Source organism: Artemia franciscana, chromosome 12, assembly GCF_032884065.1.
Source record: "Artemia franciscana chromosome 12, ASM3288406v1, whole genome shotgun sequence".
Classification (NCBI taxonomy): Eukaryota; Metazoa; Arthropoda; class Branchiopoda; order Anostraca; family Artemiidae; genus Artemia; species Artemia franciscana.
This window is the reverse complement of record NC_088874.1, coordinates 30,752,620-30,773,261: the sequence shown is the minus strand read 5'-3', so window position 1 is coordinate 30,773,261 and position 20,642 is coordinate 30,752,620. Positions and strand designations below refer to the sequence as shown.

Below are 20,642 nucleotides of genomic sequence, written 5' to 3'. Positions count from 1 at the left end.
CCTTCATGACAGATCTATACCTATTGAAATTTTGACAAAAAAAAATTTTACCTGAATTTTCAGTTACTAGTTACTTTTTCTCTGCCTTTAATTCTGAAAATCCAATTCCTGTTGAGTAGAATTTTGAGCCATATCAATGTTTTTTCTTTCAAAATTTTGGAAATGTAGCCTATTTGCATATCTTTGAAACTATTTTTAAAGGTCAACAAAAGTCAGGGCCCTCTAGAGGGAGAAGGAGTACAGGTAGTTGCTTCAAAATAACTTCCCAGGACATGCTTTAGTCTGCAGATTCATCCCTGAAAGTTTCATTTTCCTAACTTAAACCCTTTCTGAGATAGCAAAAAGTCAATTAACTAGAATTTTACCCATTTTTCTATAAATAATAATGATGCCTCTATCAAATTCTTAAAACAAATTTAAATAAAAGATGCCCTTTGGCTTTGCTTCCAGGCATCAATACACTTTTTCCCTGTGTTAGGTATTATTTTACCTTGATTAGCACTATGGAGCAAAATACAAGGTCCATGCTGGATTTGTTCTGCTCTTTGTCAATGATGGTAATTGGCATGTCACTGTGTTATGGGCCCAGTGATGTTGTATTAGTTGGCAGCTAAGAGGAATGGATTGTCCCATTTATGTTTTCTTGACTTGTTGTTCCATTCTTAGTCAAGTCTTGACTTGAAAAGGCACTAGTGAGTAAAGTCATGGTTTTGTCTTGAAGGTTATTCCAGTTGTTGGAAATGTGAACTGGAAAAAAGTTATGGTGTATTCTGGTCTTCATTCTTTGCTTTCCAAGCAAATTGCTTGCTAATGCAAGCATCCTTACGTGCTGTGATGACCTGTATGTTTTCTGAAGAGGGCATTGTTTGGTTGACTATTATATTTGTAGGTTAGCATCATATCACATGTGCAATATCTGAAGACTAGTGTTGTTGGTTTTAGGTGCTTCAGTCTCTTATCATACAGCATATCTTTTAGACTAATGATACATTTGGTGGTGTGTCTTTGAACTCCTTCAGTTATTCTGGTATTTTGCTTGTAGGAGAGGGAGGTCAAACCTGTTCCAAAATCCAGAAATGGCCTAACAATAGCATTGTAAAGTCTCAGGAAGACTGTATGGGTGTGACATGTGACATTGAGTTTCAGTAGGCCCAGACTTCAGTTAGCTTTTGACACTGCTTGTTGCCAATGCCTATAGAACTGCAACCTCTGGTCACCCATGGTATACTGGTGTTGCTGAAATGGAGGACACTGCTTTTATTGATGTTGAACTCAAGCAGTTATTCACTTTGCTTTTTGGTTTTGTTCTCTATGTATCTGAGGGGTCAAGTGTTGGAGTGTCTTGGGCTTCAACACAAGTTTTATAGATCTGTGCTGGTTTTTTTGTTTTTACCATTCATGATTTGCATGTATTCCATAGAAACAGCACTCAGAATTAGCAACAGAACTGATTATTATATTGAGATAGAACATCAAAAAGTATATCTTCTTCTTATTCAGCAGACGGGCTTTTCAGTCAATACTATTTAGCCCTTTTCCTTTTGGCTCACTCTGTGAGATCAACAGTGCTATGGAGCTGGTTTGTCTTATATGATTTGTATCTGCTCAGATTTCTTGAAGTATATCTTTTGATTCCAGCAGTTGAATTATAAGAGAGTACATATTGATCTCTGGACTCTGCGAGAGAGTATGGTCAGCAAGACCATATGGTCAGTAAGACCTCTTGGCTGTTAGTGGAATTTTGTGGTGTTTGAAGCATTCTAACATTTTACATTGCAGGGTATACTGTGCAGACGTCAGCATATTACATTCAAATAGGCAGTGATCTATTGTTTCATTCTTAAGATTACATGACCTGCAAAGGGGGGATGAGGGAACTTTGCCACTTGAATTAGGGATCTGATATGAAAATGCCTGAAAATTTAGCCCATTTGAACCTGACCAAATTCTATGAAAAATCTTGGAAAGGTGCTTACTTGGGAAAGGTGATAGGGTAGGATTCTTATTATTTATCAGTATCTCTGTAAGTCTCCAGCGGTAAATATCTCTAATGGGGATTGGTCTCCCACTTGGCTGGTCAATATTTAAAGCATTTTTTGCTATTTCATCTGCCTTATGGTTACCTATTATACCCAAGTGGCTTGGAATATACTGTATATGAGTTAAAATACCTTTTGAAGCAAAAATATCAATAATCCTAAGACAAAGAAATGTGTCAATATCCATCTTATTTTGAGAAGCTGATGAAAGAAGCTCAAGGCTTGACAAAGAGTCAGAATATATTATAATATTTTTAATATTAACATTCATATATTCATTAACCATGAGGAAATCTAATGCCATGATTATGGCATTTAGCTCGGCAGACATTACAGATGAATTATCTTGTAATCTCTCTCCTAAAGCAATATTATGGGTTGGGAAGAATGCTCCGCTTGCCACTTTCTCATTCATTTTGGACCCATCTACAAAAATTTGAAATGGTTTTTATAAGCAACATTATTTAGCTCGGCAAATTTTTTCTGAATAAAAGAAATGGGGGTAAGTTCTTTGGTCCACTTTGAGAAGTCAGTCTTTATTATGGGGGTTGACCAACTCCAAGGGGGGGAGTGTGGGTGCAATAGATTTTACTGGCACTGGGAACTTCTTCTGGATATTTGCATAATCATTTGCAACGCCTCTAAACATAGATGGATTTCTTAACCAGTTATGCAGGGTATGAGAATCATTGGCTTCAATTTTTGTAAGGTACTTAATTAGTAGAGATCTTCTTCTTTCATTTATTGGTGATAGTCCACTCTCAGTAAGCAGAAACTTAGTTCTTGTTGGTTTCCTAAGACCAAATATAAGACAAATTATATCATTTTGCATCGTTTCGATTTTTTGCATGTGGGTCTTAGCACAAGCACCATAAACTATGAGGCCATAATCAATATGGGGTCTTATATATGATTTATAAAATTGGAGTAGTGTTTTCTCATTACAGCCCCAAGGTGTGGTTAGTAGCCTTTTAATTATTCTTATTTTTCTATAGCACTTTTTTATTGTATTTGTGATGTGGAGGTGGAAATTTAGTTTTTGGTCAAGTATGAGCCCTAGATAATTAATTTGATTGTCCTCTGGGATAAGTATTCCATTTAATGTTAGCCTAGCATCATAATGATTTCGCTTATGGTGGAATTGGATAATTTTTGACTTTGTGGGTGCAGTAGGTAAAATGGACTTTTGGGAGAACTTTTCAAATTGGAAAAGTGCATTTTGCAACTTTGAATGCGCAATCTCGAAGGTATTGCCAGTTGCCCATAATACCAGATCGTCAGCGTACTGTAGATTGGTATGTGGGAGGTTCATGTCCCACAGAAAAAGTGAAAATAGGAGGCAGCTCAGGACTGCACCCTGTGGAAGGCCTTTGGTTATTGAAGTTTTGGGTGAAGAGGCTGAACCTACACAAACAATGAAACTTTGGTTTTCTATAAAGGATTTTATGAAGGATACAAGTTTGGGGGGTAGTCCAAGGTTTGTAAGTTTAACTAAGAGAATCTGGTGGTCAACATTATCATAAGCTCCTTCAAAATCTAGGAATGCAGCAGTTAAGACATTATTTTTTGATAGGGAGTCATTTATTGCATTTGTTAACACTATGAAAGCATCTGTTGGTGAGTGGTGTTTCCTGAAGCCAGTTTGAGTATGAGGTATCAGATTATTCTTCTCAACAAACCAAAGCAGCCGATGGTAAATCATTTTCTCCATTAATTTTCCCAGCACTGGGGTAATCATTATGGGTCTATATGACTGAGGCTCATGTTTAGGTTTGTTTTTCTTTAAAATTGGTATGAGAGATGAACATTTCCAGTTATTAGGGAATGTGGATGTAGCCCATGCATGGTTATAGCAATTTAGGAGCTCCTGTTTATACAAAGGGGTAAGATTCTTTATCCATATAGGGTGTATCTTATCATAGCTACTTGTAGCATTGGCCTTGATATGCTGTGTTGCATTATTCAATTCATGTATTGATAAGGGATGGTTTATATATTCTGAACCTGGTCGGGGCTGGTAAATAGGATTTGTCATGATTTGTGTGGTGATATTTTTGTTTTTTGATGTTAGCTTTTTTGAGAAAAGGGAGGCAAATAATTTTGTCTTATCAATGTCATTATCATAGTGGGAATTCTCATGTATTAGTTCATACATAAGAGGGTTGGAGGATGTTTTTTTCCCACAGATTTTGCTTATAAGTCTATGTATTCTTGGCTCAGATGTTTCTCTGGAAAGATTATTTGCAAAATTATTCCAATAATTATATTTGGCATTAGTTATTGTTCTCTTGAGGTTAGCCTCTGCTTGTAATTTACTTAAATATGTGGCAGGGGATGGTTTTCTTAGGTATGCTCTCCTAGTTGCATTTTTTATTCTCCACATAATTTGGCAATCTTTTGTCCACCATGCTTTAGGGGTGTGTTTAGGGATGGTTTTCCTAGGTGAAGTTCTGGGGATAGCTTGATTAGCTGCATTTGTTAATATTGATGTCATAGCTTCAGCACACGTGTCAGCAGTTACAACTGAGGTATGAGATTTCTGGGTTAAACTTAGGACTTCTTCATTAAGCTTATTTCTAAACATGGTCCAATTTGCTTTGGTGTTGACATATTTAGGGATATGTGGGAGAATGTTGGCTGGTTCATTTAAAGAGGATACTATTGCAAAATGGTCAGTGCATAGATTTTCAATTTTCTTAATATAAATTTTATTTAGTATATTTATTGAAACAATTTGTAGGTCAATAGTTGAGAATTTGCCACTTTTGGGGTTAAAAAATGTATTTAGATTAGGAGGGGTAGCAATTGCTAAATCGGCATTATTTGAACTCAATCTTTCAATAAGCTTACCAGCTTTATTTGCTGGCTTATCCCCCCACAGAATACTGTGGGCATTAAAATCCCCGCAGATTATTATGTTTTTTAGCATATTAGAATTAGTAATATAAGTGAAAAAATCCATGGCATCTGTAGTCTGGCCATTAGGGTTATAAAGACTTAATATGTATGTTTTTGTATTATTTATCCAGACATTGATACCAATAACATCAACATCATTTGAAAAATCTGGGAAATTAATACCACAAAATTTAATATTATTATTTAAAATTATAGCTATGCCACCTCCTTTTCTCTGTGAAGACCTATCCTTTCTCAGGATAGTATATCCTGGAAACTTTGTTTGTTGGTTATTAGTCAAATGGGTTTCTTGAAGGCAAGCAATATCAATGGAATTATTATTCATAAAAGATAAAAGTTCATTTAACTTATTTTCTGAAAGTGATCTTACATTCCACTGACGTATTGAAATATGCTGCTTTGTTGTTTTAATTTTCATTTTGCTGTGTATCAATCTTTAGCTTTGCTAGGAGCAGAGCAAGATCTTTTTTTGCTTGGATATGCATGTGATTGGGTAGGTACAATTTTGCCAATTCGCTTATTATTTTTGCTTTTTGTGGTTGTTTTAGGTTCATTGACTGTACTGCATTAGAATTTAGTATAAATAGGCACATGTTAGGTGTTAATTCATTTGGATTTTCGTCTGGCTTTTTGTTGATAATTTGATTAATACCCGTTAATACTTCTGATTCATTTCTACTTGGGAGAGGTGGCCATTCTGATCTTCTATCATTACTTGTAGAGGCTAGAAGGTTTGTCCAGGGTGAATCTCTCTTATAGGAATGTGAGCTTGGTTGCTTTGAGGAAGGAGTCTTATTGGGGGTGCTTGATGCTTTTGGTAGAATGGTTGGTCTGTGGGTGAGAGGGTTGGGTGGTTTCATAAAGTTTTTGGTCAGGTGTGATTGAGCTGCATTTGCTTCCATTGCTGCAAAAGGGTAAGGTATGTTTTTTTCTGTTGCTATTTGGAGTGTTAGTGCTTGTTTTTTATGTACAGGGCATAAAGTTTTATTAGTAGAATCGTGGGGACCATTGCAGTTGATACATTTTGGCTGATTGTTTTTACAATTTATCATTCCAGTGGGGTGGGAGTTTTTACAAGAATTGCATTCAAGTAATGTTTCACTGCATGTGTTTTTTGTGTGTCCTAGTCTTAGACATTTTTGGCATTGGATAGGTTTTGGCTTGTAGGGCTTGTGGGGTTTCCTTTGTCCAAATAGGAATATCTGATCCAGGTTATTATTTTCTTCTCTTAGTGTGAATAAGAAAGACTTGCTTAACTTTTGGCCATTGGCATCTGGTTTACCCAATTGGGTTACATCAGCTACTGGGATTGGGTTACCAGTTCTATCAGAGAGTCCTTCTTTTAGATCCTGAATAGGAATTTCTGGAGGGATGTTATACACTACTATTTTAGTTGGGTTTTGGTTTGGGGTCCAGAGAACAGATTTTATTGGTATGTTAAGAAGAGATTTTGAATTCTGTAATATATCTGCTGATTTAGAATCTTGAAGGGCTATTAGCATGGATCCATCACGGTTAATGTTTAATGAAAACATTGATTTTAACATTTTAAAGATTGCAACCCTCAAGAGAACTATCTTTTTTATCTCAAAGGGGGTATCTGGAGTGATTTTTAAGTAAATTCCAAGGTTTTGTGAGGGGAATGTTGGATCATGGGAAGGGGTATTATTTTTGATTGGTGAAATCTTTTTCCTTTTTTTTGAGTTTCTTGATAGGACCTCTTGAAATTCATTTTCAGTCTCATCCTGTATTGTGACATTCGCCCCGACTTCCACCATTGTATTATTCAATGACCCCTCATGTGAGCTTTGAGAAAGTTGACTTGACCAGCCAAGGGGTTGATTGTTTTCAGTGGTACTTGAGGTAGGGTCCGGGGGATTTTTTTGGGTGTCTAGAAGATGGTTTGGTATAAGATTGGTTCAACTGACTGCTGATAAATCTAGGTAAATATCACAAGAACTTTTATTATAAATTTCTTAAAGTGTTGCTGTTGTGTTGCATGAAAATATTATGAAAATCACGTAATCTAAGTTGTCTTCTTCCAATCTGGTTTATGTTTCTGTTAATGTTTCTCATCTGGACAGACTATTGTCACCAGATGAGAGTGTAAATAGTTCATTTGTGTCAGTTGATGATTATGTTTCATGTATTAATGAGTTGTCCTCAAGTAGTTCCCATTTTTTCAGTGCTAATTCAACAGTTTCTTCTGGTGCTTCATCAACTGAGCCTCTTTCTACTGGTGTATTTTTTGCTAATAAATCATCTCTGCACAGTGCAACCAAAAGTGCAACTCGTCATGCAAATGATATTGGAACATTAAGGATTCTTAGTGTGAACACTGATGGCCTCTTCAACAAGGTTCCAGAATTCCATCTCCGCCTAGCAAAAGAAACAGTTGATATTGCAGCCATATCTGAGATATGCCCCAAAAATGTGAAACAGCCTCTTACAGCCCAAGCACTTGAAATCAGTGGATACCAACTCATATCTAACATTGAGTCCGATGCCTGCAGGAGAGGTGTTGGAATATATGTAAAAAGCAGTTTCAAGGTAAGCACTTTGATTCCTTCTTCCTATTGCTGTGTTTGGGTTGAGGATGTCTTGGTTAGACTGCAGTGTGGTAATTCTACAATGGTGGTTGGAGTGGTTTATTGTAGTCCTAATACTCCCTCTTGCCTTGAATCAGAACAGTATCTTGCTAATATCATTTCTGATATTATCAAAGACTCTTGCAACCAACATGCAGTGGTTCTTGGAGACTTCAATTTTCCCAATCATGATTGGGTTGATGGTTCTGGTTTTTCAGCCAAAGAACAGGAATCTCCATTTCTTACTTGTCTGTCTGAATATTCGCTGTTCCAAACTGTTGACCAACCTACACGGTATAGAGATGGTCAAGCATCCAACATACTGGACCTAGTTATTCTTAATAATCCAGATTTGTAACAGACTGGTAACAGTGATCATGCTGCTATCCTCAAAGAATTGCGCTTGTCTACTACTCAACCTCTTCCTAAACAACACAAAGTTATTGATTACTGGCGTATCTCTGAGAGACTTGCTGACTTTGATTGAGATACCATATTCACTTCAGATATCGAAGAATCTTGGCAGAAATTCAAAGCCGTATTGCTAGTTTTTTGAAAAAGCTCACACTAGAACATTTTGGAGGAGACAGGCAAAAACACTACCCTTCATGACTTGTCGAACTAGCAAACTACTGAATAGGAAGAATTGAACCTGGAAACACTTCAATAAAAAGAAAACAGATGCAAACTATCAGAAGTATCAAAAGGCACAGAATGAGGCCACCAATTCCATCAAACAACTGAAGAAGAAACATGAAGATAGGTTAGCTGAAAATATAAAAAAAAATCCCAAGCTGTTTTGGCAGTATGCTTCTGTTAAATGTCGAAATAGGCACTCTGTCCCTGATTTGACTCATTATGGTCAGACAGTTTCAGACCCAGCTATTAAAGCCAAGATCCTAAATGACCAATTTGCATCAGCTTTTACATCAGAAACTGCTAGTAAGCTCCCAGCTCCCCCCTCATATATTGTTACTCAACCAATGCCACCTCTTGAGCTGACTGAGGAATCTGTTATGAAACAGCTAGCTTTGTTGGATGTAAATAAATCTGCAGGGCCAGATGGCCTCCACCCCTGTCTCTTGCATGGGTGCAGAACAGAAATAGTATACCCACTCTCAAAACTCGTTAGACTATCTCTTGATAGCTCAAAGCTTCCTGCTGAGTGGAAAGTGGCATATATTACCCCCATTCACAAAAAGGGAAGGAAAGATTCTGTGGAAAATTACCGGCCTATTAGTATTACCTCTGTTGTTGTTATGCTTCTTGAACGTATTGTCAACAAAGCAGTTATTGACCATCTTGATCGGAATCATCTTCTTAACAGCTATCAACATGGTTTCCAATGCAACAGATCAGTTGACACTAATCTGCTTGAGTCATGACTATATTACAAAACTACTGGAGTTGGGAATCCCTGTTGACATGATCCTCCTTGATTTTTCAAAAGCATTCAACAAAGGTTGTCATAGGAGACCTGAGCTTAAGCTACAATCTATTGGTTTGGAGGATAAAAATTCTTAAATGGATTCTGGATTTCTTGAGGAAGCGTGTTCAGCATATAAGACTGTTTGATGCAGATGGCAATCCTATTCTATCCTCTCAGAATGTTATCAGTGGGGTTCCACAGGGTAGTGTTCTTGGCCCCACCATGTTCAATATTTTCATAAATGATGCTCCTCTAGCGCTTAAAAGCAGGATGACGTTATATGCTGATGATTCCAAGGTAATTGGTCCAGCTAGCACTCTTGGCGAAATCTTGGCTACTCACTTTCAATGTGTCAAAATGTCATGTTTTACACTTTGGGCACAAGAATATCAATACAACTTACTCTCTTTATGGTCAGCTCCTTTCTCCAGTATTGGGAGAACGTGACCTAGGAGTAATTGTTGACAATGATCTTAAATTTAGCACTCATGCAAAGAAGGCAGCAGCAGCAGCTAGCTCATCACTAGGGCTCATAAAAAGAACAATTTCCTCCCATTCTCCTAACATTCTGAGCCTTTTGTATAAAGGACTTGTTCAGCCGAGGCTTGAGACAGACATGGTCCTTGCACCCCCCCTTTTTAAAAAAAGATGCTAAAATTCTTGAAGATGTCCAGAGAAGAGCTACTAAGATGGTGAGTGGACTGCATGAGCTCCCTTACCCTACAAGGCTATGCAAGCTGAAACTCCCAACTCTGGTTTATAGAAGAAGACAGGGTGATGTCATTCTGGTTCATAAACTTATTAATACAAAGGCAGTTCCTGGTCTTCTTCCTCTGGCGTCTCAGGATTCTCGTACAAGGGGACAATCCACAGAATCTTAACGGAAAACTAGGAGTGTCGTGTAACATACTCTTAAATGTTGCCAAAAATAGACCATTAAAAGAGGGTTTTTTGTAGAAAGACTATATTATTCAAACAAAATATGCATATAAATCTTTTTTTTACTTAATGATGCTTTTTTGCTCTATTTTGAAAGTGTGCTAATTAATATTTATGGTCTCATATTTTAAGTTTTGTTTCTGGCAGTTTGTCTGGACGTAGCATAGTTCTTACCCTCTTTTTAACTATGGGGTTTCCGTTCCCTATATGATGAGTTGTTCTAGCTATTACCTTGTTCTCTAGCTCCCTTTTGACATTTTGTATCTTTTCTAAGCTTTTTACCCTGACCGGAATTCCTTAGCCTTTTCCTGTCTTAAATATAGATTATACTGTACTTTTCTAGGGCTTCTCGGTTTCATACACGAGTTGCTTAACTCAGTAGAGTTCTGCTTGCTGCCCAATTATTTGTTCTTGCTTAGCAAAAGACGATAAGATCATTTTGACCATTTTTTTGTCCTCCATTCTTGTTCAGCATCCACCAATGATCTTCTAGTGAGGACATCTTAGTAGAACTAAAAACGAAGGATGGCTGAAACGAACGCAGATTTTAATTTTGTCCTCTATATATAGGGTCAGTTTTAAGTTTTAGAGCTGTTCTTCTTTCTTTTTTGTCACTTTTTATTTGTCTTTTATCTCCAATCGATTGACATCCTTTTTCTTTTCTAGGTTGAATTTTAGAGCTGAGCAGTAATTCGTAACGAACTCTGTGGAAGACTTTTTCTGTTGCCGTCTTTTTGTGTGATAGCATTCATTTTCACAGAAAAAGGCGTTGCAACATAACAGACTTCTAGTAATTGTAAAGTTCAAATAAAAATCAAGGGTTCTTAACTTTAAATTCATTAAATTCTCCGTAAAGTTCTTGTTTTTGCTCCTTTCTCTCCCCTTCTCACATTTTGAAAGAAACAGAACCCTAAACATTTTTAATAAATTATCTTTTTTGCTCTCCCCTCAATAAACGAATTTACTGCTCATCCAAGCTCTTCTGCTCCTTGTATGGTCTCTGCTCCTCATTCAGGAAACCGCTTTCAGATTCAACAAACAAGAAAAATATAGAATCCAGGACATTTTATTTTCCCTTTATTTTAATAAAAATTGAAAAACTTGTTTAACTAAAACTTTATTATTTTGTTTTCTTATAGCTTATCGTATACTTACTGCTTCATATCCCTAGAGGTAGGTTTTATGGTAGAGACCCTAATAAAAAGATTGAATCAATTGGAAAGACAATCTTGATCATAATCCTAATTCTAGAATTCGTCATTGTTTTTTATCTTAGAAAAAGAAGTGACGTGTCTTTGTGCTCGTTAATCTATACTGCTAAATTAATGGAAAAATTATTATAAAATAAATAAAATAGTCAATACTTCAAATATAATTATAATGCAGTCAATCGGTAAATCGGTTCTTTCAGTTTGATTACTTAGAAGAGTGCATTTATGCTCGTAATTTTTAAAATTGTGCTTCTTTATGCGGAAAAGAAATAATTATTTTAATTTGATGGATTTTTTATTTTTTAAGTGGCATTGTATTTGTGTATACAGTGCTTTTATGTTGGCGGTAGAATTGGGTATACGGAGAAGTTTTCAAAGCTGGAATACTTGCTTTGTTTTGATGGGTATCTCTAGGCTCTTGTTAGAAGGCCAGAGCCAATCAAACAGTTCGTGGTAACGAACTGTAGTAAGGAGCGACCCGGCTCAATAGTAACCGAAACTCTGAAAAATGAAATTTTGATACCAATAATTTCATCAAAAGAATCGAATTTTAATGCTGATTTCAAATATATAAGTTTCATCAAGATCAGTTATATGTATCAAAAGTTACGAACCTGAGAAAATTTGCTTGATTTTAGAAAATAGGGGGAAACAGCCCCTAAAAGTCATACAATCTTAACGAAAATCACACCATCAGATTCAGCGTATCAGAGAACCTTACTGTAGAAGTTTCAAGCTCCTATCTACTAAAATGTGGAATTTCGCATTTTTTGCCAGAACATCACATCACAGATGCGTGTTTATTTGTTTTTTTTTTGTTTTTTTTTTCCAGGGGTGATCGTATCGACTGAGTGGTCCTAGAATGTCATGAAAGGGCTCATTCCAACGGAAATCAAAAGTTATAGTGCCCTTTTTAAGTAACCAAAAAAATTGGAGGGCACCTAGGCCCCCTCCCACGCTCATTTTTTCCCAAAAGTCACTGGATCAGAATTCTGACATAGCCATTTTATTCACCATAGTCGAAATCCTAATAACTATGTCTTTAGGGACGACTTACTCCCCTGCAGTCCCCGTGGGAGGGGCTGCAAGTTACAAACTTTGACCTGTGTTTACATATAGTAATGATTACTGGGAAGTGTACATACGTTTTCAGGGGGATGTTTTTGGTTTAGGGGGCTACGTGGGAGAATATTTCCATGTAGAAACTTTTCATGGGGGAAGAGAATTTCAATGAAGGGGGGCAGGATTTTCTAGCATTATTTGAAAAAACAAGGGAAAAAAAATATGAAAAGTTGTTTCTACTGAAAGTAAGGAACAGCATTAAAACTTAAAACGAACAAAAATTATTACGCATATGATGGGTTTACCTCCTCGTTATACCTCACTCTTTACGCTAAAGTATTTTTAGTAATTTCAACTATTTATTCTACGGCCTTTGTGATTCAGAGGCCATTCTTTAGGAATTGGGACAAGATTTCAGCTTTACTGTAAAGAGCGAGGTATCGAAGACGGTTGAACCCCCTCAAAAACGCAATAAAAACATACGAATATAGAAGTTCGTTACGTAAGTTAATTCGTAAGTTACGTATATTTTTTACCAATGAAAACGTCTGTAAAAAATTAAAGGTTCTAGTTGCTTTTTTAAGTAATCCAAAAATTGGAGGGCAACTAGGCCTCCTCCCTCGCTCCTTTTTCTCAAAATCTTCCGATTAATTGCAATTAATTAATATACAAATTTCTTTAAATTATTTATGTGCGGAGAGCCAAGATCAAAACATACATTAATTCAAAAACGTCCAGAAATTAAATAAAAACAAGTTTTTTTTTAAATGAAAGTAAGGAGCAACATTAAAACTAAAACGAACAGAAATTACTCCGTATATGAAAGGGGCTTTTCCTCCTCAACGTCCCGCTCTTTACGCTAAAGTTTCTTACCTTTATAAAAATAGAGTTAAGAGAAAGAGTTAAACTTTAGCGTAAAGAGCGAGGCGTTCAGGAGGAAAAGCCCCTTTCATATACGGAGTAATTTCTGTTCGTTTTAAGTTTTAATGTTGCTTCTTACTTTCATTTAAAAAAACTTGTTTTTTTTTATTTAATTTCCAAGATAGAAACGCCAGTGAAAATACTATAGAAGAATCTCAAGTATGCTGCAAAAGAACTCGACAGAATCTTAACGGAAAACTAGGAGTGTCCGGCAACGTACTCTTAAATCCTGCCAAAAATCGACCATTAAAAGAGGGTTTTTTATAGATAGACTATATTATTTAAAAAAAAATTACATATGATTCTTGTCTAATTGTTTGTTGTTTTTTTTTCTTTTATCCTTTGGTGTCTGTTCCATACTGAGATATTCTAAATGTAAATCCTTTCCTTGTTTTCTCTTCCATTTCATTTATAGAAAATAAATTTGTTGTTTTTATATATTTCCCACAGTTATCCTACATTTTTTTCATTATTGTAACTTCTCTAACCTTTATATACTCATAAACTTAAAAAAAAAACGGATCTAGTATCAATAGATCCATTGCTGCGAAATTATAGGTTGTGATTTCAATGTTCTGTTGTTTTTTTTTTCAATTTGTTTATGCCACCCATAATTGTAATGATTGTGACTTGTAGACAAAAAATTTTAACTTTCACACCATTTCTTATTCCTAGCTCCAGCTCTTGAGCATAAGCAAAACTTTGCTTTACAGCACGAGAATTCCTGAACCTCAGAGTCTCTTCGACTCCTGGGCACTCTTTAAAAAGCAAAGTAAGCGTTGAAATAGACAGCAATGCCTAGGTACTAACAAGTGGTGGCTTTTGCAGTAGCATTTTCCAATATTTTTGGTAGGGCATTGACGCCTTAATTTATTAAAGATTTTAATAAATTTGATATTATAATTCATTTGAATTATTTGATTAATTTGATTAATTATTATTAATCAAATAATATTATTATTTATTATTTAAATAAAATTATTATTAATCAAATTAATTTTAATTTGATTAAGATTTTATGAAGAATTTCGGAATAAACCTAGCGAAGAAGATTTTTAACAGAGTACTCGAAACTGCTTTTGACCGATTATTTTGAAGGAGATGGCAGTTACGAAGAACCATAACGAAATGAGTACGTTTTATAATTTTTTAACTGTAATTTTCCTGGGCTCAAAAAGGATCCATGAAACTATGGAAAATTCATCTGTCTTAGTTCAAAAGTTGATTCTTTTTTTGCCGTAAGTCAACTTTCTAACGTCACCGCTTGGAAAGCAAAGGATAAGCTCCAATTTCTTTAGCAATGAGGGAAAATTTAAAGTTTATTAGGCATATCTGATACCATTTCTCTGTCGCAATTCCGAGTCCCAAAAACCGAATGATAAATTCAGCTGAAATCACGAACAGAAATGGGTAGAAACAATAGACGGCAGCACTTTCGGACCCGTGGAAAAATGCCACATTTTATATTGGCTGTGGGGCCGGGTAAATGCCGCATATATTTAACACTTATAGATTTTAGTCCATCTTCAATTTGAAAGTGGTGCTTGTCTGCTAGAACGAAACTTTCCACTCGAAAGCAGAAACATTGTGTAATGAAACGAAAGCTTGGCTCTACAACTTCAGATACTCCTCTCTGACATAGGCTATATAACTCCACTTCACTTCGCACACCATAGGCTCTGGCTCATGGACAAGCAAAAACCATTCTTTTTGGCCCCAGGCGAGAGTTCTGCGGAGCTTTCCAAAATGTAATGTCATATTCATCAATCCATTGTATCCAGTACGAATAAATGAAATGCAAAAAAAAAACTAAGTCATATCCATGGAGGAGGTGGTTTCAGAGTCTGAACCCATTTCCCTAAAAAATTTTGTCTTACTCGTAAAAATCTATACAAACATGTTTTGAAGCGTTTTTTAATGTTTTTTATTGTTGAACATGCTATTTATCTCGATTGGATATGGCAATCGATCTTGCCATCTATTTAGTTTTAAAAGCTTCATTACTTTTGCTTTGTAGGGTTTTTGTTGCGTAGTATTTCTGCTCTATGAACTTTATTCATCTTTAATTTATTATGTAGCATTTTTTACTTTGATTGTGAGTTGAGTCTCTTAGTAGTATCAGTAGTAGTTGTTGTGTGTCTGGTAGTAATTGTGGCTTATTATTTGTCGATGTTTTTCAGTTTTTTTTATTATTATTTTTTACTATTTCATTTCAACTAGGAGACGCTTTGCTATTTGGGGTGCTATTATTTTCTAATTCGTATTAAAGCCACCTCTGTTGTTTTACTTTAGTTCGAGAAGAAAAAACGAAAAACCGGTAAGTAACTGTTGTTAAAAGAATGAAAACTGCAATACAATTTCATACCGAATATTTTGAATTCCCATTTGGGATAATTTTTCATGGATGAAAGAAACTAAAAGCTATATTTCCGATAATCGATAAACTCTTGAAAAATAAACAGTATACACTCGTTAAGAACAACTTAATTATTAAGATGTAATTAATTATTAAGATTAATTATATAAATTAAGATGAGTTGGATGAAATACTCATGTGGGTGCAAGACTACACAGTATCAGTTGACATTTATGAATATGTTGCCTACAGAAATAAGCGTATTCTTCCCTCCCCCCTCCAAAAAAAAATTCTCCCCTGGAAACTTCCACCCTGTGGGAATTCCTCCTTTCCCAGGCCGATCCCCACCCATATTCCTCCTGAATAATTCCAAATGCTTATTAGAAGGTAAATTGAAAACCATTTATCCCTGTAAAAGTAAATTTACCAATGCTTGTAAATTGGTTGTGAGTTTCCCGCTTTTTGTAGTTTGAGAATTCAAACATTCGATTGTAAGTAAAAATTTGAACAAGGTATGATTGTTTAGCCAACATTTTCTATGAAGAGTAGTTTTGTTGCATAAGTTCTTAATATTCAATTAATATTTTGCCGGATGTTCAAATAAATCAAAATTATATATGAACATGAAAATTCTCAAAAAGGCGACAAAGTCACATCTCAAGACTGGTTTACATTATTAAGTATACATATTAATTTGAAGCGTATTTTGTTTTCAGTTAAGCGCAAATTGCGTTCTGGTCTTGAGAAGGCACGAAGATTATCAGCCCTATTCATGTTAATTTTTGCTCATTTTGAGTTTGACTCAGCTATTTATTCAATACAAAAAACAGGTTTTTGTAACTGCAAGCAAGGAGCGGCATTAAAACGATCAGAAAGTATTCCATGTATGAAAAGGGTTGTCCCCTTCTCAACACCGGGCTCTTTTCGCTAAAGTTTGACTCTTTCTTACAACTCTACTTTTTAAATCAATAAAAAACTTTAGCGCAAAGAGCAAGGCGTTGAGGAGGGATAACCTCTTTCATATACGGAATGATTTCCGTATATAAAATAACAAAAGCTATTTTTTTATTTAATTCCGGAAAGTTTTTTAATTAAAGCAAGTCTTGATTTTGGCTCACTGCACATGAATAATTAAAACTAAATTTGCATATTATTATTTTTTTTCGGCTAAATGGCTTTTTCACAGTTTTGATCGGACATTTGATGATAAAAAAAAGGGGGGCAGAGGAGGAGGAGGCCTAGTTGTCCTCCAATTTTTGATTACTTAAAAAGACAACTAGAACTTTTTTTACGAACGTTTTTGTTAGTAATAAATATACGTAACTTACGAATTAACTTGTGTAACTAACTTCTATATTTGTATGTTTTTATTAAGTATATGAGAGGGTTCGCCCCCTCGTCAATACCTCGCTCTTTTCACTAAAGCTTGAATTTTGTCCCAATTCTTTAATAATGACCCCTGAAGAACAAAGGCCGTAAAGTCAATAATTAAAATTACTAAAAATACTTCAGCATAAAGATCAAGGTATCATGAAAGTGATGAACCCCCTTATTTGCACAACAATATCCGTTCTTCTTAGGTTTTAATGCTGCTCCTTACTTTCAGCTGAATTTTTTTTTCACTTTTTTTTAATTAATGCCAGAAAAACCTACAGTCCCTTCATGGAAATTCTCTTCTCTCATGACAAACTCCTCCATGGAAAGATCCTCCCACGTAACTCCCTTCCCCTCAACACGAAAAATTTCCCCTGAAACCGACTGTATACTTCCCAATAATCCTTACTACATGTAAACAACGGCCAAAGTTTGCAACTTAGACCTAATATTTTTGTCACTTAAAAAGAGCACTTTAAATTTTAATATCTGTTAGAATTAGTCCTCTTGCGACAATGTAGGGCCACTGGGCCGATACAATCACCCCTGGAAAAAAAAAATAAACACGCATCCGTGATCTGTCTTCTGGCAAAAAAAAAGACACAACTTCACATTTTTGTAGATAGGAGTTTGAAACTCCTGCAGTGGGGTTCTGTGATATGCTGAATTTGATAGTGTGATTTTGTTAACATTTAATGACTTAAGGGGTCTTCCATTCTATTTTCTAAAATAAGGCTCATTTTTCAGTGATTTTTTCACTTTTCAGTAATTTTCTCAGGCTCGTAACTTTTGATGGGTAAAACTGAACTTGATGAAAATTATATATTTAAAATCAGCATAAAAATATAATTATTTTGAAGTAAGTATTGGTATTAATATTTCATTTTTTTTCAGTTTTGGTTACCATTGAGGCCGGTCGCTGGTTATTACAGTTCCTTACCACGAACTATTTGATCGTAATTTATGTTTGTTTTGAGTTTCATGTTTTTATGAATAGTGATCTGTGGTAGTTTTACACTTGGGAGATTATTAACTTTTTTTGTTTATTTTTGGCTTAATGTAGCTCTTTACTTTTTTTGAAAAGATGTCTTGTGGGAAAAGTTTTTACATTAATTAAAAGTAAAGAAATAGATGAAAGCATTATAGTATTTTCATTTAAATGTAAATGCAACACTATGACAACAAGCATGCCAAATATATAAAGTACTCAAATTTGTTGTTTTTTGTAAGTAAAACTAAGCTAAGTTAAACAAGCTTGAAACGTAAGTAATTAAGCAAAGCAGTTCAAAACCATAAGGGTAGAAGTAGGTTCACGTCAGAAGTAAGATCAGTTTTGGCCCAAGATTTGTTGCCTTTGAATGCTTCTGCTTCATCTGCCTCCCTGGTAGTCGGGTTAATTTTAGGTATTCGTTATTCTTTTATTCTTCATCATTTATTCTTTTTATTTGTCTATTCTTTGTTAGACGTTAGTTATTCTTTTTTTGAACTCTTTGCTTCAAGATTTTAATATTTTTTTTCTTTCTGTTCTCTTTCAGGTCTATTAACTGTTATTCCGTGATTTGAGTTATAGATGGTGCTTAAACACAATCACAGGCAACAGTATAGACTACTTTGGATTCAAATTCAATCACAATGCCCCTACAGATGCTCTATTCACAATGCTCCAGTATATTCATAATGCTCAATTACTATAGGAAGATTTGGCTTAATGTTCGCTTCACAAGCACCCAGAATCAGTCCAATTTTTGTTTTCAGTCATGAATAAAATTAAATCTGTTGCATTTTGGGAGTATTCTCTTCTAAACTAGAGTCGTTCAATAGAAAAACTACAAATAAAGTCTTACCATCACATAGCTTGTGCCATTGCTACCAGAAGCACCGTCCAACCTTCTCCCTCGGAATGTCTACGTGTACCAGGTTACTTCTTTGTCTTGTAAGATAAAGACCAACTACAGATCAAATTGGAACCTGTAGAGTCGTCCAACGATAAAACTACACATTCAAGCCATACCTGGTTAACGAGGGAGGCCTGGCCACAGCTGTAATGAAAGTATTGAAAAGCTTAATTTAATGATGCTCCTTATAACGAGGAGTCAAATTTCTTTAGAATATTTTAGGCTAAAAACAATTTGTTAAGATATTTCTAGCCTTCCTGACTTACTGAATTTAAGGTGCACCAATGTATTAACTGAGTTTGAACTTCTTTCATGATTATCTCCCTTAAATTTCTTGCTTTCCTTAAATTTTCTGTTTCAGCCTATCTTCATCTTATTAGGTTTTTGGTAGCGTTTCATGATTTTATTGTGGAGAGCCACTACAATGAGACAATGGAAGTCTCTGCAGTGTATTTATTTTAAAAAGTAGTCGGCTTGAAAGCAGTTTGGTCCTTAAAGCTGACCTGGGTTTACCAAATTTGTGTCATAAGAGCATTATCAAGATGATCAAATTTTTGTTTCAGATATTACATTTGCCCGATAAACCGGTTTCTCATGGGCATGGAATAATAACCAGGGTCCCAATTGCAAACCTAATGATTTCCTTGGCATTTTGGATGTGGTTCTTTACCACCAGGAGATTAAAGTAGTATATGATTTTATAACCAGATTAAAGTAATGTATTGAGAGGAATTTTAGTTGATACTGAACCCACCGTGGAGCGTGCTAAGGTGTTGGTTGTAGGTGTTTGCAAATTTTATGCCATAGCGTAGGGCACACTTGGATTCTTATGATGAAAATGTCCCGGGAGGCTGTTCTACTTGTGCCCTTTGTTAGGAATATGGGAGAGACGTAGAACATTTTATGAGTAACTGTCAAAGTTTGGAGAATTTACAGAATTGCTTTTTTTGGGGGGAATAGGATGCATCAGGGCTCCCATTTATCTTGGAGACATTTTATAGAGAGCTAATTATTATGGTAGTAAGTTTTATAGAGAATGTTGTAAGGGGGGCTACCCCTCCTCAATACCTTACTTTTTACGCGAAGTCTGACTTTTTACTCCAATTACTTAAGAATGACTCCTGAAACACAAGTTCTGTTTAACTAGAACAATAAGCTTTTTAAAAACTCAAAAACCTTAGCATAAATAGGGAGGGATTGAGGTGGGGTGACCCCTCGTAAACGTAACAATTTCTGTTCGTTTTAAGTTTTAAAGTTACTCCTTGACTTCAGTTGAAAGAAAAAATTGTTTTTTACTTTTTGTTTATAAAAAGTTTGTTTATAAAATGACGATTTTGTAGACATTTATATCTCAAGGCCATTGGTGAAATATTAGACTCTTGATAAAATAAATTCTTAAGGTTTGAGTCGTGTGTAATTGCTGAGAATCTCTTGTTTTCATAAGTAAGTATTAAGCAGAGTCAGCCTTTGGGGTAGCAGGTGGTATAACCCCACCAGGCCTGCTCATAATACCCAATTGACCCCACTGCTCTAAAAACCCAGTGGGGACCCGCGCTAATAAACATGTTACGAATTATAATCACATAATTGATTTTGTGACTTCACGAGTGGCCTCACAGAAAAAGGAGTAAAATCTAAGGCTGGAGTATCCAAATATGCCACCCCTTTTTTAATGTTCTGCAGCGTCAAAGGTTGTAAAACTCAAAAATTCTTATAAATGTCTAAATCCCTCCTTTGTTAAAGTCTTGTGTCCGTCTTTACCTGATAAATGTCCCTATCTTTTGTGTTTTATTCAATTTAATTCACCCCCAATCCGTGGCTTATCCCCCTGCTTAATCCTATAAATAACATTGATACTGCTCCCCCTGAAGGCTACAATATTATTGCTCCCGTTTACAATGTGACTAGG

General features: G+C 35.3%; 1 long non-coding RNA gene across 1 annotated transcript in view; it reads left to right on the top strand.

The window, feature by feature from the left end:
- The window catches only part of LOC136033978 (uncharacterized), a 34,403-nt gene extending 15,784 nt beyond the window's left edge, over positions 1–18,619 (top strand). Inside the window, exons 2-3 of the long non-coding RNA XR_010619070.1 lie at positions 7,145–7,508; positions 18,374–18,619. This is a non-coding gene — a long non-coding RNA (uncharacterized LOC136033978). The remainder of the gene's footprint in view (positions 1–7,144; positions 7,509–18,373) is intronic.
- Positions 18,620–20,642: the final 2,023 nt, after the last annotated feature.